The 7,362-nt window shown below is 36.3% G+C and overlaps 1 long non-coding RNA gene across 1 annotated transcript; it reads left to right on the top strand.

The window, feature by feature from the left end:
- Nucleotides 1-757: 757 nt before the first annotated feature.
- On the top strand, nt 758-3,460 carry LOC120355060. Its single transcript, XR_005573403.1, has 3 exons — nt 758-813; nt 2,289-2,501; nt 3,322-3,460. It is a non-coding gene; the product is annotated as an uncharacterized LOC120355060 (long non-coding RNA).
- Nucleotides 3,461-7,362: the final 3,902 nt, after the last annotated feature.

Below are 7,362 nucleotides of genomic sequence, written 5' to 3'. Positions count from 1 at the left end.
GGAAATTTTCTATTAATTTGGAATAATACTTTGAATTCATCTATTCAGATTGCATTTCAAAAACAGATGGCCCCATGCGTTATCTCCTATTCTCGTTACTGCTTTTTCCTCTATTACGAAAGAGAAATCAATCGTGAGTTCCTTTTTAATCCTGCCTTCCTATACTGTCAGTTGAAGTGAATCCATATTATTCACTTTATATGTGGCTTGCACCCAACTCGAGCCCCCTGGCACGTTGCCGCTTTTTCCTCTATTACGAAAGAGAAATCAGTCGTGAGTTCCTTTTTAATCCAGCCTTCCTATACTGCCAGTTGAAGTGAATCCATTCTGCTCCTCGGGACGGCCTTGTGAAGGTCGGGAGGGCGTTGCCCGGCCTTGAGTGAGTGAGCGACCGAGTGATGTCAGCTTGTGCGTACATCAAGCTATATATAAAAACACATTTCTTATCACTTAATGCAACTTGGAGAGTGATTGAGTGCACTACACGTACTAGTTGCCGAGGAGGGCTATCACAATTGGCGAGCACTGCATACTCCACAGAGGTCACCGCTAACATTATTGATTGTAAGTAAAAATTTTTGTTACATTCTCATATTTTTGTGAAATAACACTAAATTGATTTTTATAATATATATTTAGTGTTACAGTTTGGTTTCATTGTTTTTCCACAGCATTTTCTCACCTCACAACTCAGTCTCATAAGCAGTTGTGCTCTCGTGAAGGAACCTTACCTGCATCGAGAAAATCATCAGGAGCTAGCTGAACCGAGTCGAGGAGCCTATCCGATTATTTCATTTCGTCAAATCAACACATGTAAGTTCATTTTTACTTAAATTTTCCTCTTCTCCGAGGACAATATTGTTCTCCATGTTAGATCCTTCAACAAGGAAGTAAGAGGAGCTCATTTTTCAAACATGAATCTTGACAGTGTTTTCTATCATCAATGAGACATTTTAATATTTAACCAACCAGAAAGATGCATTTCATTTATTTACAATATTGCACACATACTTGATTTTGATCTTTCTTTGTCAATCTTGTTCTAAGCCTGTTTCATCTGAAGAATCTCGTAAAAAATTCCAGATAAGTTTATTTAATTGTTCTTTTGTTAAATGAGCATTGTTTTCTATTATAACCTTCTTAATTCTATTGATAGACTGTGTAATTATTGCCAGACTACAGTCCAACACTTCTTTTCATCCCAATTTCATAAAATAAATTGTCCAAATAAAGGTTATGCACATGCGACTTTTCAATTCTTCACTAATTTCCACGTTGAAACAGAATACAAACACATGAAACAATTGATTTTGAATTTAGAAAGATTAAGATCCGAATTGACAAAAAACAAAATTCATTCTACTTAGCACTAAAAACTGTAAAATAAATATTAATTACTGTATTGTTCCTCATAAAACTAATGAATAAAGCTGATTAAGATCAATTAAAAAATGATAATCAATTAAGGTTCACCAGAGAGTTATGCAAAACTTTTGTTATAATTAGATTTATGAGAAGCAAACCAGCATAATTAATTTCTCACTATAATCCCTCTCATAAACCACGTACAGGGTATAATCTATAAAGTAAATAAATGAAGATCTTTGATATAATTCAATATATTATGTATATTTTGTAATTCAGTTTAATTAATGAGATACTATACTTACAAAGATTGGGCTATCAATGCGATCGTCACTCACCTATTATGATGGAATCTAGACCACAAATAAACATTTTTTTACAAACAGCATTAAAAAATACATAACAATTTTGAATGTTTTTCAAGGCTCATTTTTGTTATTACATTGAATTCTATGCATACCTCTCTGTTTGTGATCATGAGGTTTACCAGCATGTAATTTTCCAGTTTACTCAAAGCTTGTAATTTTTCAATTGTCTGCCTACGATTTTATTTATTTATTCATTTATTTATTCGTTGATATAATTACAAATCATATGAATATGATCGGGTAGAACAACAGGCACAGCCCAAAACTATTCTGTTCCTTTAGATGAAATGTCCGAACATTTTTTCTAAAGGAACAGAATGGTATTCACTTAATTGATTAAAATGTCTATCTATAATGAATTGAACGCACAAATCTGAAGACTTTAACTCAGACTCCACTGATCCATCTCAGTACAGTAGCTTGATGTTGTATCAGCAAAGACAAGATCACTACTAACAGATTAGCTTGCTCTAGCTTATTATTATTATGAAAAGCACACTCTAGCGATAATTTATTGTACTTTATAATATATATTTGGTTACATTGTTTTCACAGCATTTTCTCACCTCACTACTCGGTCTCATAAGCAGTTGTGCTCTCATGAGGGAATCAATCATACCATAGGCCGCTATCTACACCTGTACCATAGACCGCTATCTACACCTGTACCATAGACCGCTATCTACACCTGTAGCATAGACCACTATCTCACCATAGACCGCTATCTACACCTCTACACTCGAGGAGATTCACGCACCATCAACACATGTAAGTACATTTTTACTTCGATTTTATCCTCTGAGGAGGAAAATTGTGCTCCGAGCACAGTTTTTCTCCTCCGAGCACAGTGTTTGTCCTCGGAGGATAAAAAACCTTCTACATTATACTGCATGCTTGTGATTTTTTCGCCTCATCTGTATGATGAGCGTCTTTTGTCTTAGACTCATCAGCATAATATATACAAAACGGTGTATGCATTACTTTTTCAAATGGTTCAACGATAATATATTTACAAAACACACATTGTAGATAGTGATAGTTATGTAAGAAATAACCATTTCTTGCAAAATAGTCTGCTCTATCAGTTAATGGTTTGCAAATGTAACAATGTAGATGGTGTGGAGGTAGTTTTTCAAACCACTCTCCTTGTACAGATAAATCTTCTGGCATATTAGTAAATGATAAATATCTTTCTTCATATAATCGTAGAATATTATTATCGTAATTCTCATCTTCAATTGTTATATTTCCTTTCCTTCTACAATTTGGGCTAAACTTTGCATGTTCGTTGGCTACAACATCATTTTGCTCCCAATCTCCTATACAAACTGAACAAAATACGCAGCGCACAATATCCGGTTCACTTGCGAATACAAAACCGTCTTTCGCCATATTTTCTGCCGACAAATTCTGACTAGTTTTTGTCCATTTTTTATCGAATGTTAATAATCTCAATCTTTCATGTAACATTATCTGTCCTTGTGATAACATCGTGAATGTCAATTCACAACTGATTGTGAATTACATTCCTTTACACATACTATTAATTACCTATGCCATCCTGATCATTATTCTTTTGTTTTTTCAGTATCATGCCGAGGGAACGCAGACTTCGTGGGATCAATTCAAGCGCAGTTCGCCATCGCATCAGTTTTGAGGACGAGGATATTGACATTGAGAGTGTGCTTGAGAGGACGAAAACTCGAGTGTTCGAGATAATTAGGGAGCATGCGGCACGGTATGATGCAAATGTTAAGTGGTACATAGTGCTTAACGTTTTATTGTATAAATTAGTGGTGCTGGATGACAAGGTTGATGAGTCTGTTTCATCTCTAATAAATCTACATAGTTACTCCAACATAGCGCTGAACGTGCTTGAGAACTATGAAGATTTTAATGAGCATTTTTTCTTGGCTGTGAGAAAAATCATCATGTCTTTCGAAAATTTCGTAAGACATGGGTCTGGATGGGTGTTGAAGAAAATTGAATCACTGGATGTGAACGTGATTAAATATAATCCTATATACACATCCAGTTTCATTCAAACACCCCAGTTTTTGAAAAACAAAAAATGTATTATAAATGTCAAAAATCTTTCTGACGAAAAATGTTTTTTGTGGTCGGTCCTCGCATATTTCCATCAGAAACCAAGGACTCACACTTAACTGTAAAGTATTTGAGCAAGTTTGCTCACAGACTCAATATGCGAGGTGTAAATTTCCCGGTGACGACACGCGATATTAAGAAATTCGAAATACTCAATCCGGACATTGCAATTCACGTCATCGCGTATGACAAAAAAAAGTTTTTCCCCTACCGTACAAGCATTTTCCGCACGCGTAAACACCAAATTAATCTTTTAATGTTGAAAGGCGATGCAGGAAAAACACATTATTGTTTAATCAACACCGCGAACGGGAAAAACGGGCTATCGCGTCTTCTCTCCCACCTTTCAAAACACGATGGACAAGTACACATTTGCAATTTCTGTTTTCACCGGTTCACATCAAACAAATCTATAAATGTAGACGGGAAAGCAAATTTGTTGAAACATATGGAACTTTGTTCCAAGTTTGAATCTCAGCGCGTTTCATATCCTAAACGCGGAGAGACAATTAAATTCAAGAAACTAGGCGCGACGTTGAAGAAAAAGTACACTATTTACGCGGATTTAGAAACATACGTTGTGAATATTGATAATGATGATGATGATGATGATTCCGATTCCGATGAAATTACTCGTAGTTACACCAAGAAAACGGCGCGGCATATTCCTTGCGGGTATTGTTTCGTTGTTATAGATGTAAACGGAGAAATCGCCTACGGACCTGTACTCCATAGATCGAGTAGTTTAGACGAAAAAATCATGGAGAAATTTCTTCAGGAAATTACAGATCTTGGCGAAATTTTGTATGAGGATATGAAACGTGAAATTCCGATGCAACATTTGACCGAAAGTGAAGAGCGCGAATTTCAAAATTCAGTAAACTGCGGGCTTTGTGCTGAACCGTTCTCAGAAACCGATATTAAATGTCGTCACCACGCGCACGAAACCGGTAATTACCTATGTGCAGCACATGTTTCTTGCAATTTAACAGCGCGTACTCCAGATTACATTTCGTGTTATTTCCATAATTTCTCCGGTTTTGATTCGCATTTTATCCTGAAAGCGCTCGGTAAATGTAAAAAAGAAATTTCCTGCATCGCAAATACGTCAGAAAGATTTTTGACACTTTCAGTAGGCAAAATTAAATTTCTAGATTCCTACAAGTTTATGTCTGAATCCTTGGAAGTATTGGTGCGTAATTTGGTAGAAAGTACAGACATGGAAAAGAAGTTCGAAAGATTATTTTCGGTGTTTCATGATCCACCTCGCGAACACAGACAGCTCTTGTTGAAAAAAGGAGTATATCCCTACTCGTACATGAGCTGTCCCGAAAAATTCGCGGAAACATCGCTCCCTCCCATTGAATGTTTTCATAACGACTTAACTGATACACCTCTGTCTCGCGAAGAATATGAGCATGCGCAAAGAGTGTTCTCAACATTCAAGCTGAAAAATCTGGGTGAATATCACGATTTTTATTTATGTTTGGACGTAATGCTATTAGCAACAGTATTTGAATCCATGAGGTCTACGCTTTTTAGCTCATACGGCCTCGATGTGACCCATTTTCTTTCCCTCGCGGACTTCACCTGGAATTGCATGTTGAAGTACACTAAAGTCGAATTGCAATTACTTACAGATCCGGACATGCATCTCATGTTCGAAGCGGGAATGAGAGGCGGGGTCTCATTTATCGGTAAACGTTATTGTGAGGCGAATAATAAACATCTACCTGAGACATACGATCCCTCAAAACCGTCTAATTATCTCCTTTACGTGGATGCTAATTCTCTTTACGCGGATGCTATGAGCAGACCCCTCCCTTTTGGGAATTTCAAATTCCTCACAGAGGAAGAAATTTCCAAACTTGATTTCGCGAATTTGGACAGCAATTCAGGAACTGGTTACATAATTGAATGCGATCTCGAGTACCCGAAAGATTTACACGATAAACATGCCAGCTTCCCTCTCGCGCCGCTACACTTAACTCCCCCGCGGGAATTGCTGTCCGAGTATCAGACAAATGAGAACGGTCAGGGAGTGACCAGAAAACTCATGAACACACTTTTTAACCGTGAAAAGTACATTGTACACTATGTCAATTTAAAACTCTACCTTCAGCTCGGTTTGAAATTATTGAAAGTGCATCGCGTCATTAGTTTTTCCCAATCTCCCTGGCTGAAAAGCTACATCGACTTCAATATCCGGAATAGACAGAACGCGAAAAATAAATTTGAAATATCCTTCTTTAAGGCCTGTTGCAATCTTTGTTTTGGTAAGACTATACAATCAGTTCGGAAACACATTAATGTTAAAATTATTACAGACGAAAAACGATTAGACAAGTACATTTCAAATCCGTTATGCAAACGCTGGCAAATAATTAGTCCGGACGTGATCGCGGTTTTCTCTCGCAAGTTGGAACTTAAAATGAACAAACCTGTCTATTCCGGCTTCAGTGTACTGGAGTTGAGTAAATTCCATATGTACGAATTCTTTTATTGCAAATTACAAAAAATCGTACCCTGGAACCGCGTAGAACTCTGTATGACCGACACCGACAGTTTTCTTCTAAACCTAAAAGTCGAAGATGTGTATCAGTTGATTAGAGAAAATTTGACCCTTTTCGATACTTCTAACTATCCACCTGCCCACCCTTGCTTTTCCATGGAAAGAAATAAAGTTGTAGGTAAGTTTAAGGATGAAACGGGCTCAAGGCCGATCTCTAAATTTATAGGTCTTAGATCGAAACTTTACAGCTTTTTAGTTGGTAATGAGAATGATGACGAGGTTGTAAATAAATGCGTAGCAAAAGGAGTAAAGTCATCGGTTAAATGTAGAAAACTTAATTTTAATTTGTATAAGAAATCATTGTTTGAACGTAGTGTACATGTAGAAAAATTTAGTATGTTAAGATCCTATAACCATAGTATGTTTCAGGTCGAATGTGCAAAAATTTGTTTGAGTCCTTATGACGATAAAAGATACATTGAAGAAAATGGTCTGAATACTCTCCCTTTCGGTCATTATAGTCTCAACACTTCAACTGATTGATCAGTATGTGCTGTGACAATCATCCAACACCACTAATTTGATTTGTCTGTTGTAAATATCATGAATATTATTAGATCTGAGCTAGCTTTAGAGCTTCATAGCGTGCCGCGTGTGAACTATCCCACTCGCAAGTATGAACTGAAAAGTGAAAAAGATCTCCTTCAAGCAGACCTTATTGAAATGATAAGTTTATCACGTTTTAATAAGGGTTATAAATATATCTTAGTTGTTATTAATTGTTTTACAAAATTTGCATATTGTGTACCATTAAAAGACAAGACAAGTCAATCTGTATTTAACGCTCTCCAACCAATTATTTCTAAAAATAAGGGCATTAAGCTGTTCCAAACAGATCAGGGAACAGAATTCTTCAATTCAAAAGTTAAAGCATTATTAGATAAATATAGTATTAAACATTACCATGTTTTTACCGATAAGAAAGCATCCATAGTTGAAAGGTTTAATAGA

Source organism: Nilaparvata lugens, chromosome X, assembly GCF_014356525.2.
Source record: "Nilaparvata lugens isolate BPH chromosome X, ASM1435652v1, whole genome shotgun sequence".
NCBI classification, from domain to species: Eukaryota; Metazoa; Arthropoda; class Insecta; order Hemiptera; family Delphacidae; genus Nilaparvata; species Nilaparvata lugens.
Note: the sequence above shows the minus strand (reverse complement) of the source record. Positions and strands in the feature narration are given on the sequence as shown.